Source organism: Artemia franciscana, chromosome 18 (genome assembly GCF_032884065.1).
Source record: "Artemia franciscana chromosome 18, ASM3288406v1, whole genome shotgun sequence".
NCBI lineage: Eukaryota > Metazoa > Arthropoda > Branchiopoda > Anostraca > Artemiidae > Artemia > Artemia franciscana.
The window spans coordinates 574,643-597,898 of NC_088880.1; the positions used below are offsets into that span (position 1 = coordinate 574,643).

The 23,256-nt window shown below is 33.5% G+C and overlaps 1 long non-coding RNA gene across 2 annotated transcripts in view; it reads right to left on the minus strand.

The window, feature by feature from the left end:
* LOC136038472 (uncharacterized) overlaps positions 1-17,774 on the minus strand; it is a 65,977-nt gene extending 48,203 nt beyond the window's left edge. For both annotated transcript variants that reach the window (XR_010620221.1, XR_010620220.1), the window contains exons 1-2: positions 17,645-17,774; positions 9,046-9,128 (exon numbers count right to left, since the gene is read on the minus strand). This is a non-coding gene — a long non-coding RNA (uncharacterized LOC136038472). The remainder of the gene's footprint in view (positions 1-9,045; positions 9,129-17,644) is intronic.
* Positions 17,775-23,256: the final 5,482 nt, after the last annotated feature.

The window sequence follows — 23,256 nt, forward strand, 5'->3', positions numbered from 1 at the left end:
TTCAATGCATGAAAACGATGCATTTTCGCGAAAGAAAAGACACAATTTTAGAGATCAGAGCGGGCATAAGTCGAATCCTCTAAGTTAACAATCTTAAACCAAACAGACTAAATTGAATGAAGAAATCCAGCACAAAAAGAAACGGAAAAGGCCATTAATATGAGTTGTGGAACCCTCATTTAACTCCCCAAAACAATTAGTAGCATTGTCTCTTCAATGAATACGCAATATATTTTCAATTGAAATTATTCTTTACCCGATGGTCAATATATTTGAAAGAATGAATTATTTTAGTCATTTTATGATTATTATTACTTCGCCATTAGTAAGCATATAGATACAGTAAACCCTGGCATTGGGGTTTTTGGACAAGCAAGATCCCCTTTCCTACTTTTATCAGGTTCACTCTATATATAAAAAAGTCCTAGCTACATTTTTTAAGTTTAGCATTAATCCGCAAATATAAAATGGCGGGCCCAAAATAGGTCTGTCGAAATTGTTTTTGAAACATAACCACAATATCACTTTTCCTTCATGGCATCCCCTTCTTAAAAGGGGATGCTTAAAGTTGAAAGTATACAATAGTTGTTCGTGTATAGTAAGTGCTCTTCATAAATTGTTTTGATAAACATAGTTATGTATTTATTTTAATTTTCTCTATCTTGTGCTCCGTCCCTATGATCTATCCCTAGCTCTAAGAACAACAAGCAGTTTGCAAGAATACAAAGAAACAATATTTTATTGATTAAATTTATATTAAAATATAAAATAAAAAAATGTTGTTGTATATTGAGTCAGGAAGAGGTTCTTTGCCAGGAACAGAGGCCACATAATTGCACAGCTTCAATGAGCAGTAAATTCGTTAGGTGAAGGATGAGCAAAAAATTGAAGCAAAATTGATTAAAAATTTTTTGAGGGTTCTATTTTTTTAGTAAAATATAAAAAGGGGAGCAAAAAAAAATATACGCAAATTTTACTGAGATTCTATTTAACTTGAGGTTTAGAACCCTTGTTTTTTTTATTTAAACTTTAAAATTATAAGAAACCAGTTCTGCTGCACTGTCTTTTTATGTAAATATAAGCGTCTATACACAAAAAGACGAATGCAACAGAGAACAGGCTTATACAGAGAAATTTACTTTCCGAAATTTACTGCCCAGCTACTTCATTATCTAGAAAAGAAAAGAAAAGTCAATCATTTGCAGACAATAGACAATATGTTTTTCCGAACTAAAAAATGTATAAAAGGATAAATTTTGAAGACTGGCTAAATACATTACAAGAGCGAAAACCTCGAGATGGTTGCAATGTCTGGTCAAGACCTTTTTTCTTCATATATAATTATGCTTGCTATTAACAAATCCTTTTAGACTTTCCTGGAACATTTTGTGCTTTTCACAAAAGCACAAAATTTGCTTTGGGGTCGCGAGAGATTCTAAACTTAAATATTTAAATATGGAATTTTACAGTATCGACGCTCATCTCAGTGTTACTATATTGGTTTATTTTCCACCAGTCTGTCTTGTTTTGATGGACACTGACCAGAAAATTCTTGAATTTACTCGCCGGCTTAATTCTTGGCTAATTTTATTGGAATCTGGCTTATTTTTTTTATTGCAAAAAATACAGTTTTGATGAAAAGTAGGACATATAATGATTGTAACTATATTAAATGCAATGAAATTTTTAATTTTGTATTTTTGTATGTTTCTAAACAAATTCTAAAGCTATATGTCTTCATATGTATATGTATATTGCTATCTAATAAATAAATCATCAAAAGATATTTATTTATCTTTATTTTATATTTCTCTCCTTTCGTTCATCATTCATCGCTAGAAAATGTTAAAAGAAGTCTTACGTCCAGCAGTGTCAAACATTTCACCAAAATTTAATTTGTTATGCAATAAAAAACAAGCAAGCCCATGTCACTAAAGTTTTTCCTTTTACTTTAATTTAATCTGAACCACTCACAGACTGCGTTCGAATATATTCGATCAAGCTAAAACGGCGAGAATTTTCTTTTGTTAATATGTTAAGCCCAATTTACTTTGTCAATCCTATTATCTAAATCAGGACTTCTTCAACTTTTTTCATTCACGACCCCGTTAATGATTGGGAGTTTCCTATTGACCCCATAAAAATATAAAAGAAGGACCAATAAATGTTTTTTGATGACTTAGTTATTAGGTAAAAATATGCATTTACATATGGAAGTACAAAGGTTTAGAATTCGTTTAGAAGCATACAAAAATCTAAAACAAAAATTCCGCAAAAAGTTGAAAAATTGTCTTTATTATATTTACAAAAATTATGAGCTCTATCGGAACATATTTATCAAAGAAGAGAATAATAACTCGGTCAAAGTAGGAATATTCTCTTCCCCCACGAAAAATTCCTTATGGATCTTTTAAAACCATTTCTTCGTTTTTGTGCTAGTAATCGTAATGTATTTTATAAATGTTGGAGTGAGACTCGCCCTTAGTCCTAACTATGGACACTTTTAGGAACTTATACCCTTTGAGACGTGCATCAAAAGTGCTATTTTCTATGAGTTATATTCTTTAGTGACAGGAAACCAATTTAACACATGTGATGCCAAAAAAAAACAGAATTTTATAATCATTGGTTTGGAGCAACTTCGCATCGACTATTTTGACTTAAATTTTTATACAAATTTTCTGTTTCTTAAATAAATTATTAATATTTTAATATTATGATTAGGTATTTGCAGAAGACATGAACATTTATAATTAACTTTAGAGGTATTTCCAGAAATTCTTTGCCACAATTGGTAATTATCTAACCTAAGCGATAAATCGAAAAAGCGAAGGATCTTTAAAAGACCAAAAACAGTCCTTTTTTTTGTTTTCTCCCTCCCAACAAATTTATTCGTTTATGTTTGAAACGCAGAGGTTTATTCTGATAACCATGTCCATAAGACAACGCGTCGTAAATTCTACAAACCTGTGTACCACTTAGGCTTTTATAACCCAAACTAAATTACGTGGCATGTTTCCCGCTCTATGACTTTCATTCAAAATTAACCTCATAGCATGGAGGATGAAACGGACGTTCAATGTGATTACGTGATTAATACAAAGGGACGGGTACGAAGAAAAATCACGTTCAAGTCGGTGATTAATCCCATAAGATCGGTGATTTTTCACCCATAAGAAAATCAAAACCTTTTTGATATTTCTTTTATTTTTATTTTTTTTTTTTAACAAAAAAAAAATCAGAAGCGCGAAGTCTTTTCATGAAAAAGCCTCATTGAAATCATGGTTCAAATAAGATTTTTTTTTGCAAAATTATTATTTAAAATTTTTAATTTTAAAAATTAAAATTGTCAAATAGAGACGGTTCAGAAACTTACATATCTGTACGATATTTTTACATATTATTTCTCCTTATTTGAGTTCCAGCAATTTCAATTTAAGAAACTCATTTATCAACAGAATGAGAAAATATAAGAAAACGTGGTAGTTTGCAGCCAGTTGAAAAGCAGAATAAATTTCAAAAGCAAAGAGAATTTTCACATTCAGCCGTGTCTTTAATAAAGTTTTTCAGGCAAAGCTTGTGTACTTTTTTAATTTTTCAGGGCAGCTACAATGAAAAGGCCTTAACTAATTATGGTGTTTGAAATGGAAAAAGGAAAAATTATGAACTTGTATAAAGCTAATAGAATGGTATTATGTGAATTTTTTTTAGGTAATTGGGGGACCACTGTTAGTTGATGGGTTAAAAATTGGAATTTGGATTGAATCAAATTTTGAATGAGGGTATATTTGTTTCACGTCTACTGGACTGCCCTTCTAAAGAGCCTTTTGTCAGGCACTTGACAAGATCAGAAGAGTATTATATTGTAATGTATACTGTAGAGACTTAGTTCAGTAAAAAAAAAAAAAAAAAAAAAAAAAAAAAAAAAAAAAAAAAAAAAAAAAAAAAAAAGCAAGCAAGTTCTATGGACCTATCAAGATAGAGCGGTAGTAGGCCTTAAAAAATTTGTCAAAGATTGAGCAAAGCACTAGGTATCAGTCAAGGGCCCTGTTGCTATATCAAGCATTGTTAACATTAAAGAGCTACAAAAAGGAAGTGGAACAAAACTTGAATTGGCTCTCACTACGTTTGTTACTAACAATTAGCGAACTCTTAAAGGTGACTAGTTGCTATCAAGGATTTGTGGTTTGATTAGTAAGAAGGGAATAACAATTAGACCTACGTTGCCTGAGCAACGTGTTTAAAATTAAGAGGTACATCTGATAACATTTCTCTACCTCAATCCCAAGTCCGAAAAAACAAATGATAAACCCAGTGAAAATCACGGCAGCACTTTAGGACCCGTGGGAAAATGCCGCTTTTTTGCTTCTGTAAATTTTTCTATTTATCACTCAAAGAAGATATATTGGCTGTGGGGCCGGGTAACTGCCACATATATTTAACACTTATACATTTCAGTCAATCTTCTATTTGAAAGTGGTGCCTGCCTGCTTGCCTGCTAGAACAGAGCTTTCCACTCCAAAACAATAACATGGTTTGATGAAACAAAAGCTTGGCTGCACAACTTCAGATACTCCTCTCTGACATAGGCTACATAACTCCGCTTCATCTCGCACACCATAGAATCTGGCTCGTGGACCAACAAAAACCATCCTTTGTGGCCCCAGGCAAGAGTTCTACGGAGCTTTCCAAAATGTAATGTCATATTCATCAATCCGGCCTGAGGTCCACACTTTCCGTAAAAACCGCACAGGTTAGACCCTTACCAGTTTCCAGGAATAAGCTGAGATCGGCGGCATAGGAAAAAAAAAAAAAAAAACCAGGACAAAACCAAAGTGTTGCTCTCGCAACACAATTATTCCGTATATGAAAAGGGTTTTCCCCTCCACAACGCCTCGCTCTTTACGCTAGATTTTTTTATTGTTTTAAAAAGTTGAACTGTGACAAAGAGTCAAACTTTAGTGGTAAGTGCGGGGCGTTGTGGAGGGGAGAGCCCCTTTCATATACATAATAATTTCTGTTCGTAGTAAGTATTAATGTCACTCTTCACTTGCAGTTAAAAAAAAAACTTTTTTTTTATTTATTACATTAAAAAGTAGATGAATAGGATTAAGAAATGGACAAAATCTTGTTTCTAGTTTGTAATTAAACAAAAAAAAAAACAATTTTTTTAAAATGAAAGTAAGGAGCGACATTAAAACTTTAATTGAACAGAAATTACTCCGTATATGAAAGGGGCTTTTCCTCCTCAACGCTCCGCTCTTTACGCTAAAGTTTTTACCTGTTTTAAAATGTAGATTTAAGAGAAAGAGTCAAACTTTGTTTGACTCTTTACCCATGTCCTAAGCTGAACAATTAGAATCACCAAGCTTACCCTCTCGGACTTACCGGATTCTATATCCAGAGCACCAATCCTCTTGTATAGGACTAAATATCCAACCGGCTACATTCTGAATAATTTAGGGAATTACTTGTGCAGGTCTAATTATACAACAAGGCACGTACAGGGCTTAAATTATACCTTAAATTATTACCTTAAATTACCTTAAATTATTTTTAGGTGATCTCCTGTGATGGGAGTACATCTTCCTCCTCCGGGAACGTTTCAACTCCTTCTATACAACCAAACAGATAAATATTTTTTACAATCTTCTGGATAGTGTAATAAGAATGATTCGTAATTTCAAGACAATGAAAGTGCCCAGCCCTAGTCATGCCTACGTTTAGAGGTATAGTTGCAATAGTTGAAATTATTATGAAAGGAAGTGAGTTCATAACCTGAGTGGCCAAACTAGAGCAGAACATTACCGATGCCTTTTGCATGCGATTTTGAAAACTAAACATCAATAGTCAACTGCAATTTATCTATAGTTGTATGATTGATCTCAGCTTAATCATCAATTCTTTTATTATTATTATGAAGTTCTTTTAATATTAAATGATAATGTAGGCCCTATTCCTCATAGAAAAAGGATAAGGTTTATAATACAAGTTTAGCTAATATAAGATAATAAGATAATATAAAGTATGAATAATATTGAACTATTATTTAGTCCTTTTGATTTTTCTGCTGGAGAGGAGGAAACGATTGATGATATTAGGGTAAAATTCGGTAAATTTATAATCACAGTAAAATTCTGGAGCGTTCTTTGTAAAGCGGTGACGAAAACTAAAAAAAAAAAAAAAAAAAAAAACTCAGTTCAAGTTGGTACCATTTTCTTTGCAAATTGGCGCTGATTTGGTAAATTGGTGCCAAAACAGCAACGTGTGTCTGGCCCTTCAGAAAAGAACGTGTGTCTGGCCCTTCAGAAAAGAGTATTAAACACTTTAGGTAATAAAACAGCTCTTTGGTAGACACCTGTATAAATAGGAATGATTTCCAGACAAGCAACAAAAACTAACAGGAAAGATTTTTTCTTACTCTGTAAGAATCCTGTTGAACAAAATTCTAAGATTTTCATTAAGTTTCAATAAGTGTAAATAGTGGGGATTGTGGGAGGACCAGCTTTTCTTATGTAAATATGAATTTGTTTCATTTTGAGTTTTTTTTTGTCTCTTTTCACTCTTGTTTAGAAAAAGTTATCCTTTTTTTTATATTATATTGAGCGTAATAAAGTGTAGTGAATTCAGTTAGTTTAATTACCCGAGATATCAATTTCTAAGGATGGTGGAAAGTTTCATTAATCCAGATAAACTACTATCTTTAAAAGTAAAACAAAAACGGTCAAGAAAAGTACTTGCCACAGTATAAGTATAAATTCATGTATAACAGATTCATGTATACTCACTCGTGGGGTATATGCAACTACGAAAAAAGACAGCAATGATATTTAATGAATGATTATGTACATACGCTATAGAATTTTTATATCATACTCAATTGATACCATTATGAGAGATGTTGTTTTTACATTAAAAGATTGAAGATCGACAGAAAGTCCTGTCATGTGCCCAAACATTGGGTATCTCCTTTTGGATATTGAACCACTTTTGTCGCTGGTCAAATTTAATTAATTTTTTTTCGGGAAAGGAAAAAATAAAGGCTTTAAAATATTTGAAAAATTTATTCCTTGACAAACATCTTTAAGCAAAAGTCCCTTTTTCTGTTTTACCAAAATTTTGAAACTAAAATAATAATGTGACAAAGTTGCATGCCCATTTTTTCACTCTAAATGGAGTAAGGCAATTTGAAGCCTAAGAATGAGAAACATTATCAAGTACACGAAAACTAACGACTCTGCAATCCCTAGAAAGCTACTATTTACCTACTTCATAGTAACGCTAGTATATTTTTTTAGTCCAAGAAAATAGTACCAGAGAAAAAGTACCAATAGCACCAGAGAAAAGCTCCAGAAAGGTAAAACGGATTTTTATTGAAGCTTTACAGTTTATAGCTTTCAGTCAACATTCCAGAAAAACTTTGTATTGGAGAAAAACAGTAGAATTTTTTAAATAAAGAATTATTTGCAAATAATATATGTTTATAGCCTATATACTATTGTAGATAGTCCTGCAATAGTATATTTAAACATATACAGACTTCCTTTGATAAAAACAACCATATAAGAAAATAAAAATTTTTCACCACATGTCATCACGTTTGAAACACAAGGAGATTCCTTGTGTTTCTTTATTTTTTAAATATGTTGTGGAAATGTTTGACATAAGTTGTACTGCTAAACTTATATCAAAAACCTTCTTCTTTTTCTATGAAAAGTACAGTAATCTCAGGGTAGAATTTAATTCAGTAAAATCAGAAGTTGCAACTGTGATACTCATTATTGCTACACATCATAGTCAATATAGCTTGATAAAAGAAAAAAACAGTCCTCTAGAACCCCTAATTGAATATATGGTATTCGACCAAAGTAAGATAGGATATTTTATTCTGAAATAGCTACTCTAAGCTACTGCTACTACTACTAATAACTCACAAAAGCATCAAGCTGCCTGAGGCCGACACAGATACGCACGCTCATCCTCCAGCCCAATCTGTTCAAGACCTCCCTCTTTACACCCTCCCAGGAAGCTCCCATATCCTTTAAATCTTTATTTTTGACATTATCCTACCCCAGACGAGGATGATCTACTTTCCTTTTAGCCCCAGACGGATGGACAAAAAGACAACCTTCGGAACTCTGCCATCCTTTATTAACATATCATGGCCTAGCCGTCTCGACCTTTCTTTCATTATAGCCCTAGAAAGTGGGATTAAACCATATTTTTCGTATGAATTACTGTTTGAAATACGGTCAGTCAGCCGGGTACCTAGAACAATCCGTAGGAAATTTCTATGAAAAATATCTAGTAAATTTTCATCCGATTTTTGGAGTGCCCATGCTTCAGAGCCATATTTGACCGCCATCATCACTGTAGCTTTCAATATTCTAATCTCGGTTTGCAGACTTATAGGCTAGGCTATTTTTCAAATTTTTTTTTTTAACTGAATGATTAGGCTGATTACGAAGGCTCTGTTGATAGCTTTAGTTGAAGATTAAGAATAAAAAAAAAATTTGAAAAAACGAGTCAAAATAATAGCTGACCGACTTGTTGTATTCAACAAGTTGTAAGACTGACGTAATAGAATAACCATGACTTATCTGGCTTGAGCTACAAATAATAAGCAAAAAAAAAAAAGCCGCATGGATTCACTTCCCAGTTTGTGACGGGAATCAAAATTTGTCAGATATCCCTGCTGAAATATCCATAAAAAATCTTAAAGTTACTTAAGTCAGGTTAAGTCAGGTTACTTAAAGTCAGGTTAAAGTTAACCTGATAAATCTTAAAGTTACTTCATTAACGCCCTGAATGCGAGGCTAAAACTTCATTGGGATATCACAATTTGAAAATGTAAAAAAAAAAATGAATCGGATTTAATACTAAACCATGAAATCTGTTGAACCGTTCAACAATATATTCTGACATTTCATCATACCTCAGAAAAATGCAAGATTGTTTATTTTTTTTTAAAACATAGGTTACAACATTGTCATTATTTAAACTTTGGAATATTTTTTTCCATGGTCAGCTATGTCTGAAATTTACCTTTTGATGTACTAGGTTCGTCATCATTAACTAGGAAAACATCATCTTGAATAGCATCATCATTAAATTCCTTCACATCGCGCCTAAAAATAAAATAATGGGTTTTTAGTAAAAGAGTTATACTAAAAAAAAGATTAACTATTTATTCAATTGCCAATTCTAAAAGAAGTAATCAGTTCTGTAGATAAATTTGAGTCTACGGTCATGTTTGTAAATGTATAAGTGTTCAGTTCTGTGCATAAATTTATAAGTTTACGGCTATGTTTGTAAATGTACCAGTGTTCGGTTCTGTACATAAATTTATAAGTCTGCGGTCATGTTTGTAAATATACTAGTTTTCAGTTCTGAACATAAATTTGTAAATCTACGCCATATTTGTAAATGTATAAGTGTTCAGATCTGTACGTAAATTTGTAAGTCTACGACCATGTTTGTAAATGTACCATTGTTCAGTTCTGTACATAAATTTACGAGTCTACGGCCATGTTTGTAAATATACCAGTTTTTAGTTCTTTACATCAATTTGTAAGTCAACGGCCATGTTTGCAAATATGCCTGCGTTCAGTTCTCTACATAAATTTGTAAGTCTACGGCCATGTTTGTAAATGTATAAGTGTTCAGTTCTGTACATAAATTTTCAAGTCTACGGCCATATTTGTAAATATACCAGTTTTTAGTTCTTTACATCAATTTGTAAGTCAACGGCCATGTTTGCAAATATACCAGCGTTCAGTTCTCTACATAAATTTGTAAGTCTACGGCCATGTTTGTAAATGTATAAGTGTTCAGTTCTGTACATAAATTTACAAGTCTACGGCCATGTTTGTAAATATACCAGTTTTTAGTTCTTTACATCAATTTGTAAATCAACGGCCATGTTTGCAAATATACCAGCGTTCAGTTCTCTACATAAATTTGTAAGTCTACGGCCATGTTTGTAAATGTATAAGTGTTCAGTTCTGTACATAAATTTACAAGTCTACGGCCATATTTGTAAATATACCAGTGTTCAGGTCTGTACATAAATTTGTCAGTCTACGGCTATGTTTGTAAATGTACCAGTGTTCAGTTCTGACATAAATTTACGAGTTTACGGCCATGTTTGTAAATATACCAGTTTTTAGTTCTTTACATCAATTTGCAAGTCAACGGCCATGTTTGCAAATATACCAGCGTTCAGTTCTCTACATAAATTTGTAAGTCTACGGCCATGTTTGTAAATTTATAAGTGTTCAGTTCTGTACATAAATTTACAAGTCTACGGCCATATTTGTAAATATACCAGTTTTTAGTTCTTTACATCAATTTGTAAGTCAACGGCCATGTTTGCAAATATACCAGCGTTCAGTTCTCTACATAAATTTGTAAGTCTACGGCCATGTTTGTAAATGTATAAGTGTTCAGTTCTGTACATAAATTTACAAGTCTACGGCCATGTTTGTAAATATACCAGTTTTTAGTTCTTTACATCAATTTGTAAGTCAACGGCCATGTTTGCAAATATACCAGCGTTCAGTTCTCTACATAAATTTGTAAATCAATCCGACCTGAGGTCAACACTTTCCGTAAAACTGCACAGGTTAGACCCTTACCAGTTTCCAGGAATAAGCCGACATCGGCAGCATAGAAAAAAAAAAAAAAAACCAATGTGTTGCTCTCGCAACACAATTGCATGAAGTTTTCAAATGTATGTATTGGACCAAATTTTTCTATGCAAAATGCCCTGTACCTTGAAACAGGAAAAATAAAAGAATGAGTCAGAGGTGATTTTAAATAAACTGGTAATTTTACAAAACGAGGTAATTTTGATCAAGGAAAATTTTAAGCATAGGGAATATTTTTCTGAGAGGGAACTGTCAGAAAAGGGAATTAGCTGACACAATAAATACTCGAGCAGCTAAAAGAAATTTTCCTTAAAAACCTAATTCGAAACTTGATTTTCCATTGGGTTTGCCCTACTCTTTGAAAAATGAAATATGATTGAAAATGGACAGAAAAGGGGTGGCGGGAGGGAAAATACCAGTCCCAATTTTCTCCCTAGACTGTTAAAAAAAAAAACCTTAAAACTTTAGTTCCTATAGGCTATAGTTCACTCTTAACTGCGGTGTAGCTATATGATCAATATAAAATACAAAAATACTACGGGAACAATGGCTACTCCATAATTTGCCTGGCTACTGCCAGGGAGTGAAAAATTTTTTATTTTGACGTTCTTGGTACTTTAAGATTAGTACCGGAAAGTTTATACGAGTGGAGTCTATGTACATTATTTCGGCCTAGGGGCAAAAACAGTTTCTATTTTGATATTCTTGGTATTTTACTATTAGTGTAGAAAAATGTATACAAACAGAATCCCTGTAAATTATTTCCCCCAAAGGCTCTTTGGCTCGTGAAGAAAGGGCAAGATAACGAGTCACTTACTCAGAGAAGAAACAATTTTTTTTAATAATCACTTACTCACAGAGAGAAGAGCAAAAAGGAGAAGAAAGAAAATATACTTTCCTTAAAAACGTAATTTGAAACTTGATTTTTCATTGGGTTTGCTCTACTCTTTGAAAAATGAAATATGATTGAAATGGATGGAAAAAGGGTGAGGGAGGGAAAAATACCAGCCCTAATTTTTCTACCTAGGCTGTTTACTGTTGACTATTTTCTGTACTTTCTGTTTGACTATTTCTCTCAACTCTACTTTTTAAAACTTTAGCGTAAAGTGTGGGGCGTTGAGGAGGGTACAGCCTCTTTCATATACAGAGTAATTTCTGTCCGTTTTAAGTTTTAATATCGCTCCTTACTTTCAGCTTAAAAAACTTGTTTTTTTTATTTAATTTCTGAACATTTTTGAATTAATGCATGTTTTGAATTTAGCTCTCCACTCAAGAATAATTAAAACGAAATGTGCATATTAATTTATTTTTTTTAAGTAAATGGCTTTCTCATGGTTTTAATCAAACGATTTTGAGAAAAAGGAGCAGGAGAGAAGGCCTAGTTACCCCCACCCCCAATTTTTTGGTTACTTAAAAAGGCAACAAGAACTTTTAATTTTTTACGAAAGTTTTTATTAGTAAGAATAGACGTTTTTTCACTCAAAGAAGCAGATCATAACCCAGGAAAGGAAACCATTTTCTGTCAAATCCTACACAGCATAATTATTGAGTGCCGTCCCTTCATTCAAGTGCTAAGAAATTGAAATAAAAAAAGTGGAGTATCTTGGGAGCCAATGAGTACTAGCTGTTAAGTGTCTTTAAGCTATTTCAAAAGAGGTCAAGAACACTAGAACTCACGACTTCCAATCACATGTGGCCGATCTGATTCGAAATTTATGTAGCCACTCATTCCATATAAATTTATACGTCCCAGGGCATAACTTACAACCCTTGTTCCTCGACTCTGGGGGTTGTGTCAACCCTGAAGGCATTGTTGCATGCTCTTTATGGAAATTACACGATTCCAATTGGATGCGTTTGGGGAAAATAGGCTGTCGGAGAGCAGGGAGTGGGGCTAATCACCCTCCTTCACTTTTGATTAAAAAAATAGAACTTTAAATTTTCAATCAATTTAGGCTTCCTTAAAGTTTACCCAGCCATCCCATCCATAAGAATCTTGAATGCCCTGAAGCATATATTACAACCCTTGCCCCCAGACTCTAGAAGATTATGTCAACCCCAAAGGCCCTGTTATGTGATCTTTGGACTGTTTTTGAACAAACAACTATTTCAAAACTCCCATTGGATGTATTTTGTGGAAATAGAACTTAAGGGAGGAAACTACCTTCAGATCACACGAGTCTCTGAGTTCTAATCTAATGAGCCCTCTTTCCTAAGCTGATACAACCCTCCTTTTTATAAGAGCCTTATATGCCTTTGGGGCATTACTTACAGCCCTTCCCCTCATGACTGTGGGTGGAAGTTGTCATCCTCATACATATTTACTGGACCTTTCGACTACTCTTAATAAAATGACTATCTCAGAATTTTGATTGGAAATGTTTAGAAAATGATGGGCGTGGGGGGAGGGATGGTTGCTCTCCAATAACTCCCGAAATCTAAAAATGGGACTAGAACTTTCAATTTTAATTTCCAACCAAATGAGCCCATTTCAAAGTTTCTTCTAAAATTCCTTGTTGACAAAGTTCCCTGGTCTAAAAACCAAAAAATAAATAAATAAATACATTTTGCCCTCATTGCTCTTCGCTGTGGCAGCATTATTGCCCTATATATGATACTGGTGAAACTTATCTATGCTACATTTATAATGAACTCATTAATTCGAATTGTCTTAATTTTTGTTCACCAAATCATACTTCAAAACCTAATAGGATTTCTGATAATAGTAAAAGTTTGTTTTTATTTTGCATAGCCTATCATGTATATCAAGTATATCATGTAGATTGTCAAAAGGGTGGCAAAGCAATATTACAATAACAGATTACATTACAAAGTTAGACCTTTCTGGGCAAGTTGTGGCGAACTTTTGAAATAGCCAGAAGACACTATTTGTATACTTTTAATAATGCCTCTATGTTTACTGTAACTGATGCAATTAAGAACATTAAGATGAAACTTTTAGGGAATGTTTAATGAACAAAAAATATGTGCATGTAGATATTAAAAGGACATATAAGCAATATGTTGGCAGTATTGCTCTATTATAGCTAGTAATATCATTGATATTTTATAGGAGCTAATTGGATCAGGAATTAAAAGTTCTAGCGCACATTTTAAGTTGAAAGTTATTGGAGGACAAATCAGCTCTCCTGTTTAGCCCATAATTTTCCAAACACTTTCAATCAAAATTTTAAGACAGGCATTTTGTTCAGTTTAGTTGAACAGTCTATTATACATATATCTCTAGGGTTATTGGGTAGGTAAACCCCCTAAAAATATACAATTTACCCATTATGTTTAAAAACTAAATATTGTTTTAATGCCTCTATGTTTACTGTAACTAATGCAATTAAGAACATTAAGATGAATAAAATTAAATCAAAACACATTATTTTTATGCTAGTTGCCAATAAGACATCTCAGCAATATCCCCAGAACAACTGAGGGCATTAGGTTCAATTTTTTGGGGCTACTTCTATTACTACATTTGCTCATTAAATTTGATTAAATCAAAAGAGTGCATGTGTATCCAGGTTGTCAAAGAGCATGGATAAAATTTTTCTAGAATGTTATTAAGTTTTACTTTCAGATCAACTAGAGGAGGTATAAAACTAACTTAAAAAATTTGAAAAAGTTTTGTGGTAGATAAAAGCTAAAAATGTGACACATTTTTTTTGTGCAATGCTTTGTTCTTAGAATTTGGTGATTCAAACAGTTTGTAGTAATAAACTTTAGGTTAACAGTGGCATGGGCTAGCAGCAACCAAAACTCTAAAGAAAAAAGATCAAATTGTAAACTTTAATCAAATTTAATGTTAATGAACAAAAGCTCCAAGCCTCAGAAAAGTTGCTGGGTATTTTAATAAGCAAAATAATACCCCTCAAGGGGTAGTGGCATGAAAATTACACTGTCAAATTTGGCATATCATAGAGCACTTTCGTAGAGGTTTCAGTCTCACATCTACAAAAATGTGGAATTTTACTTTTTTTCAAGGAGGAAGGTCACGGGTATGTGTTTTTTAGGGTTTATAGCATCAAATGTAACCCCTTCCTCCTCCTCCTCCCCCCCCCCCATTCAAGGTGAAAAGTCCCCCTGAAAACGTCTTTACAATTCTCAATAACCATTACTATATGTAAACAATGGTCAAAGTTTGTAACTTGCAGCCCCTCCCCTACAGACTGTAGGGGATTAAGTTGTTTAAAAAGAGATAATTATGTTTTTTGACTATGCTGAACAAAATGACTATTTAAAACAAATATTTATAACATAAAAAAAATCATTTACATAAATCAATAAATTACATAGAGAAAAATTTCTGTATTATGATTGCTCAAACTTTGTTCTCTTTATTACAAACAATTGTAATTATTTTTAACCCACTATCAACAAAAAGTAAAATCAGAGTAATTACAGTAAAGACAAATTAGAGTAATGAGATTAAAATTTCTTTGTGACAATTTTAAAATGTTATTGTGCTGCCATCTGTTTTATTTCTCTTGGATATTAGATAGCACAGTATTATCAGATACCTGGATGAATTCAGCCAAGAGCTCTTGGTGCCAGGACCTATAACAAGTGTTACAATTATTGTGAGAACCTCACTGTCATTGGACCTCTTATATTCTTGTTATTTTTAATGCACTGAATACAGCATGGGATGAGATTGAATGAAATTTTTAAGCACCTGAATCTATTTTCAGTGTTATTACTACAATAGAATACCTACTAAGGTCATACCCAAGCCCTCAGACAATTGTTATGTGGAGTGATAAATGTTCAGGTCTGAAAAATATTGGAATCTTTTCTATTACTCTTGACCATTTCACAGCAACACCATGAGTGACATTAATGAAGCAGTATCAGAGAAAATAGCACACTTGAATTGAGCATGACAGTAAGTGAAGAAAGTATAACAGCACTAGACCCTTAAGGTGCAAACCAGCAGTGCAGATCTCCATTTCATGGCTCATCAGCCAGGAAGTGCAATGGAGGGTGGGGGACCATGCATCCTGTGCTTGCACACACATTTCCTGCTTGCCTTCTCCAGGTACCCATTTAGAGCTGGGTCAACTCTAGCTGAGCTTAAAGTGTTCACATATACTTAAACTACGCACATTATCTACTTCTTCTAAATAAATTACTCTGTAGCAATTGTTTTAGAGCCTTTAATGTATTTGGTTAGTTTTTAAGACAATTTCATTTTATAAAGTAATAAATCATTCTTCTTTTATATCCTTGTCACATTAGAAGTTTCTTCATAGCTTCAAGTATTTTGAATGCATTGATGAATAATTGGTATTAGCCTCATCTTCCTGTAGGAGCTGTCATAGTGGGAAACAAAATCCTAATAATTAATCAAGGCAGACAAAATCTAAATGAGGGGCTACAACAAATTTCCCTCCCCCTCTATATCTGAAAAAACCTAGATCTTATTCCATAGACCAAGTAACAAGGCCTTTGGGATTATAGCAGTTCATACAGCTGACTTACAAATAAAGTAAACATACAACTTGATGCCTTTTTAATACTCTTTAAAAAATATAATAATTGCTTCTACTGTAAATTCAAATTTAAGCACTTTTTGAGCTCTTAAAAACAACAAATTGAAAAAAAATTATGATAGTTCATATAACTGACTTACCAATAAAGTGAACATACCACTCAATGCCCTTTTTTATGTTCTTTATGAATATAATAATTTCCTCTACTGCAAATTCAAATTTAAGCACTTTTTGAGCTTTAAAAAAATGACAAATTTTTTATTAAAGTATGACATATTGCTCATTTTCCACAAAATAATACTATGTTTACTTGGTGCAAATTCAAATTTAAGCACTTTTTGAGCTCTCAAAAATGACAAATTTTTAATTAAAGTATGACATATTGCTCATTTTCCAAAATAATACTATGTTTACTTGGTGCAAATTCAAATTTAAGTACTTTTGAGCTCTCAAAAATGACGATTTTTTTTATTAAAGTATGACATTGCTCATTTTCCACAAATTAATACTATGTTTACTTGGTGCAAATTCAAATTTAAGCACTTTTTGAGCTCTCAAAAATGACAAATTTTTAATTAAAGTATGACATATTGCTCATTTTCCACAAAATAATACTATGTTTACTTGGTGCCATCTTTTCTATTGCTTTTGAAAAAATAATGCAACATTTTCCTAGTGCTAAAATTATTTATGATAAGTTTAGGTTAAAAAGTACTTGAATTTAATTTATGGTAGATGCAATTATTATATTCATAAAGAACATAAAAAAAGGCATTGAGTGGTATGTTTGCTTTATTGGTAAGCCATTTAAATAAACTGCTATAATTTTACTGTAATTTATTGCCTAAGGACTTACAAGGTTTTTATGAAAAGCGTAGCCATTTAAACTTTAAAATGTTGTTTTTTTTATTGGAAACTCCTCCCAAAGCCCTTGTTTCCCCATATGCATCATGTTGTTTGAAATAGTTCAACAAAAATGTAAAATTCAAAAGGACAAAAAAAAAAACAAATTATTATTTTCAAGGGTCCATAAAGGGCTTCAAACAAAATGTTCAGTTATGAAGCTGAAAATAATTTTGTTGTACTTCAATTAAGCAGAAGATCTATTTTGCAAGGTTTCACTTTTATGACAAACCTATTTATAAAGGTCAGGATCCTCTAGAGGGAGAAGGAGTGGAGTTAGCTGCTTCAAAATACCTCCCTGAGACATAATTAAGTCTGTAGATTCAGCCCTGAGAGTTCCATTTTCCTAACATAAACCCTTTCTGAGATAGCAAGAAGTGAATTAACTAGAATTTTACCATTTTCGATTTAGGACGCAATTCAAGGCATATATTTGCACATTAATGGGGTGGAGTATGTGCTCTATTAAATGTAGGCCTATAGGTTAACCAGAGACACACCAAAGACCTGCAGCTTTTGTTAGACTAGTTTTCCATTAGAAAAGGTCGACGACTATACATTTAAAGAAGTTAAAAAGAGCTATGTATTTACCATTTTTATATTTGACATTTTCTTTGGCCAGCCAAAGGGCTGGCTAAAATGACAGCCAAATGGCTATGTCCGCTCCGCCACACCCAATTTGAAGAAATATTCCAGGATGATGATGGTGAAAAAAAGACAATTGAACAGATTTGCCGCGTTTTCGGTCTATGGATATGCCCCGAGTATCCATAGATGTCACACTTAAGGGAATTAAGTATTAAGAAGCCACCCAATCTTCTTTGTAAATAAAGAGCAAGATCTTTGGTTTACCATTGACAGTGAACTAAACTTCAGTATCAATGTTAAAAAATCTGCGGCTAGTTAAATATAACCTGTCCACTCCCTCCCCAAAAGCCATAAACCTTTATAAAAACATACAACAGTTTTGAAAGACGTGCCACCAAACTCATATCCAGCAGGTGAAAACTTTTCTACCCTTCCAGACTAGCTAAGCTAGTACTCAAAACACTTGTTTAAATAAGAATTAAAGATGGACCCCTTTGGAGTTTCAAAGACTACCCTTTCCGACAAACTCAATATGCCCTCACCCAAGAATGGAGGACAACAAAATCGTCAAAATGATTTTTATACTCTGAAAATTTACTATGAAACTTTACACTTCAAAAACTATGCACTATAAAAAAATAAACTTCTATAAAAAAAAATTTCATATCTTTTTCAGTGAATGATTGTTGAGAGAGCCTTGTAAACTACTGTGTAATTTTCTGCCTTTCTGTCTTGTGCAATCAGCATCAATGGGGCTTAAAAGCATTAATGTTAGTCCCTTTGTTATAGGATATGGTGAATGAAGGATGATTTGTTGATCTTTTTATTGCTTTTGTACATTGTTCTATGGTTTCATTTACAAGTATCTATCTATTCATTGGGCATCAATGAGGAAGGGAGCAGGAAGAGCCTGTGCCCCTCTCAAGATTTTGAAGAAAAAAAACTTTTACATGAGTTTCTATTGAAAAAGCCTTTTTTTGTAGTTTGATTGAAATAATTAGAAAAACAAATACGTAACTTTTGATATTGAAATGCAAATTTCTACCCCCCCCCCCGAATTTTCATTAATTTACGCAACTCTATCCGTGATGCATTATACTCAAATGCATTGGATTTCTGTTTGTTTTAAGTTTTAATGTTGCTACTTACTTTCCATTTAAAAAACTTGTTTTTTTAATTTAATCTCTGTAACAGATCTATGTAACAAACTTCTGCAACTGAAAAATTAAACAAAATAAAACACTACGTCCTAGCTCACTGCTTTACTACCTTGGTTACACTGGTAAAGAGTGTCCATGAGATCCACTGGCGAATCCAACGCGGCGAAGGGGGTTGTAACCCCCCTTACACCTTGATTTAATTGTTTTGTATCTTGCCTAGAATTTTGTCAGCGCGCAGAAGGGCCGAATCTTCACCACATTCGTTTAAATATTCGAATATTAAAAAATATTACGATTTCTATTTACTTTAGAAACATGTTGAAGCGAAAAATAGTGCCTCCACTTGTTTCTCTTTAAAAATATTACCGGGAATCTAAGAAATCCTGCTCAAGAAACCCCAAAATCCTGTCGAAACTCCACTTTCATAGAACTTTGATAACTCTGTTGTGCGGCTAAGGCATTTGAAAAATACATTTCTTTCTTCTTTACCAGGAAATTACCCACGAAAATAGGAAAATTTCATGAATCCAAACATCAGTTTATGATACTGTCCACTTTATGAAATCCAATATATAGACTAATATTTGGTACTACTTGGAAAATAGCTTCTACCTTCTAGGCCTCATATGATTTGTAAGCCATACTTATGATAAGCACTAAGCAGATGAAAGCAAAATTAGTACAACCTTTCTCTCCTATACAACCTTGACACAAAGCATAGCTCAAAATAGCTCCAATAGCTCCAACAGTATGTTTTAGAATATTCTTAGATTTTCAGAAATATTCCAATTAGAAGTGACCGGTTTTCCAGCTTTGAACTCACTTCCGGAGCATAAACCTACTTGTCTAAGTTATCAAACTTAAAATTGAAAGAATCGCTTCAACAATTATATTCAAAGTACTGTTCTATTTTATCATTTTGTAATTACCATTCTATTAATTTAGCGCAAAGATGCGATACTTCTTTTTCTTCTTTTATTAATAATAATAATAATAAAAACATTGCACGACTATGATTTTGAGCAAGGTCACCTTTCCAATTGACTCAATGATTTTATCAGGGTTCCTTAAATAATTCCTTTCTTTAGGATCGGCAAGTAGCAAGTATACGATAATCTGTAAGTATACAAAATAAGAAAGTTTTACTTAAACAAGTTAAACAATTTTTATTAAGATGAGTAGAATAAAATGTCTGTGACTCTTTTGTTTCTTTGTTTCTTGACTCAGGAAGCGGCTCCTTGGCTGAGGCGGATAGGTTACACAAGGAGTAGATGAGCTTAGATGAGCAGTAAATCCGTTTAGCAAGGGATGAGCAAAAAAATATAATAGATTTAAAAATGTTAAGGGTTCCATTTCTTTTAAAATACGAGAAAGGGAGATAAAGAAAACAATATTTTTATTGAAATTAACTTTACTTAAGGTTGAGAACCCTTGGTTTTTATTTAAACTTTATAATTATTAGGGGCCACGTCTGCTGCAACGCCCTTTCCTGTGAAAATAAAGGCTATCACACAAAAAGACGGCAACAGTATACAGACCTCAAAGATTTAATTTTGGAATTCACAGCTCAGCTCTTAATTTTCAAGCTAGAAAAGAAAAAGGACGTTAATCGATTGGAGATAAGAGATAGTCTTACATTCAAAAGGTTCTTGGACTATTTTTGACGTAGCACCTTAAATTAGGTATTTTCTTCTTGCACCACACTGCCTATCTATGACGAACAAATAAATTTTCAAGTGGGGATAAATCCATTTATTTAAACAGTGAAAAAAAAAAAAAAAACCGGTACAAAAGTTCAGATATTTCTATCACATATATACAGCGATCGTCATCAGTCGAATTACTACTGACGAGTCAGTAATCGATAATCAGTAGAATAAATCTACTGATGACGATCGCTGTATATGTTAATATCTAGCTTAAATCACTCAGTTTTTTCCGTTTTGTGCTTTATCAACAGGTTTCATTGAATCTACCTCCTAGGAATTATCTCCCTCTTCTGTGAGCAGGTAAGCCAAATTAGAAAATTAGACTATTACATAAGTTAGCATTGCAAAATAATAACAAAGATAAGAAAGATCATTTTTGGGAATATGAAGTCAATCGTTAACTTGGTTTTAAGCCATCAGCCAGCAATGACGCATGTTCAACGTTGACTGATGAAGCTGAAAACTTGGACTGTGAGAGAGGGGTGTAATTATTATAGTATTAATATTAGCACAATCAATGGCTGTAAATTTTTTTTTTTTTTATTTATATTCTTTTTTTAGTAATTAGTTTAAGCCTTTTTATATTTTATTATTAATATTTGTAAAAGTTAGTTTCGGAATGGGTGATAGTAATACAGAAGAGGACCCAATAAATTATATAAGCGTTTTGGAGCAATAAATATGTCCTTGGGAGGGGGTATGTTTTCATATGTAATATGCATTTTTATATGTATATTTTTACTTGTTATAGGTAAAAAATAAGAATTTTTAACATCTTGGTACTTCGACGTTACATGGTCCCAAAGACCCTCTCCCCCTGCATGCATATATACCTGATTTAAAACACATCGCCTTGAGACAATCGTTTACACCACATAGAGTAAATTAAAGGATTAGGTACATTTTAAATTAGCAAGTTCATAAAAACAGAAATACTTCTTAGCCCGTTTAACCAATCTTAGAAATATAGCTATCTATGGTCAGACACTATGTTCTATCACTATACATTACAAACTAACCGGGATGAAAACTGGGTAATGTCTCGAGTGTTTCTCATATAATACTCAAGTACCTTAAACTTTTCTAGACTACCTTCGGATAGCCTTGCCGGCCAAGCAGAGCTTGCCAGACAAGGCAAGCTCTGCGTTCGGACGACTCCTGAGAGCAGTCTTCCACAAACCGCAAATTCACTGCAATACCAAAGCCCGAATTTACAACGCTACAGTCTCAAGCATCATGCTGTAATCATCTGGAACATGACCAATAGCCTCTACACAGCTAAGAAGGGTCGATGTTGTTCAGGCTAGACACCAGCGTCGAGTCGAAGGCTTCAAATGGTATGACCAGATCCGCAATACTGATATCCTGAAGACCTTCAAGATTGCGAGCCTCTCTACCCAGTTAAAAGGCCGCTCTCTAAGGTGGTATGACCACCTACTCCGTCTCTCACTAAGAATCCCCCTACATGTAAAGGTAAAGGATACGGCATTAGACTTTACAGTCCGTACCGGCGGTGCTGATCTCCGTTTCTTGGCCCTTCAGCCAGGAAGTGCAATCATCTCGGACTTAAATCTCTCAGAAAATGGCTAGAAAGACCCCCGAAGAAGGCCGCACACAAGATGGGATGATTTAATAAACCAACAGCTGCTCAATCGCAACATCAACCCAAATAATGCCCCATCCTTAGCCCTGGACAGGGCTACATGGAGAAGACTGACGGTGTTGTCAACCAGTTCCCTCTACGCTGGCGACCCTGCTGAGAAGGAGCGATAAGTCAAGTAAGTTGAACCTTAGGCATACTTTCAGAGGGGAAAAAAAATTATTTTAATTCAAATCGTTTTTTTAAAAATAGCAGGAAATCCAGCTCCACCTCCACGAAAAATTATTCCTCTCCCAAGAAAAATTGTCTAGACCATTCAATACTATTAAAAATTTATCCCGGACAATTACCCTTAATATCTCCACGCGTAAGATTGGGTTTACAAAGAGAAACTAAAAATGAATAAAAATAATTTTGTTTAGGAATTCTGGCCCATCACCCCAGTGTAAAATTTCCCCTTGGAATTTTATACCACGGAAATATACTTCCCAATGGAAAGTTCTTCCTGCGGAAAATCCTCCGGCAGAAAATTAAATTCTTTACCCGAAAAAAGAATGCATACTTCCAAATAGCAGATATCATACGTAAACAATGGGAAAATTTTATATTTTCAAAACCTTTCCCCAGGGGCTGTGGACGACGAAACTCCAAAGACGAAGTTATTGGGTCTCTCAACCATGCTGAACAAAATGGCTACGGTGTCTCTAAATTCTTATCAAAGGATTTCTTTGGGGGGGGGGGGGAGAGCGCGGAAGGGGGCATAGTTGCCGTCTTCAATGAAAAATACATCTTCTGGGAAAGCCCGTAATTTTGCAGCTAAGAGCTAATATGGCACTTGTGACGAGGTCGGAAGAGCCAAGAGCTCATGTGGTATGAGCTCTGGCAAAATTCTAAGAATCAATAGAATGCTTTAAAAGGAAAATCAGAAGCTTATTGCCGGTCGCGATTTAAAATAAGAGCTCTGAGTCACAAAGTCCTTCTTAACAACATTCATTCATATCCGATCACCCCCTCGAAAGTTTAAAATACCTCAATTTTTCTAATTTTTCCTCTCCCTTCAGCCCCCCCCCCCTAGTTGGTCGAATCGAGGAAAACGACTTTATCAAGTCAACTTGTGCCACTCCCTGACACGCCAACCAATTTTCT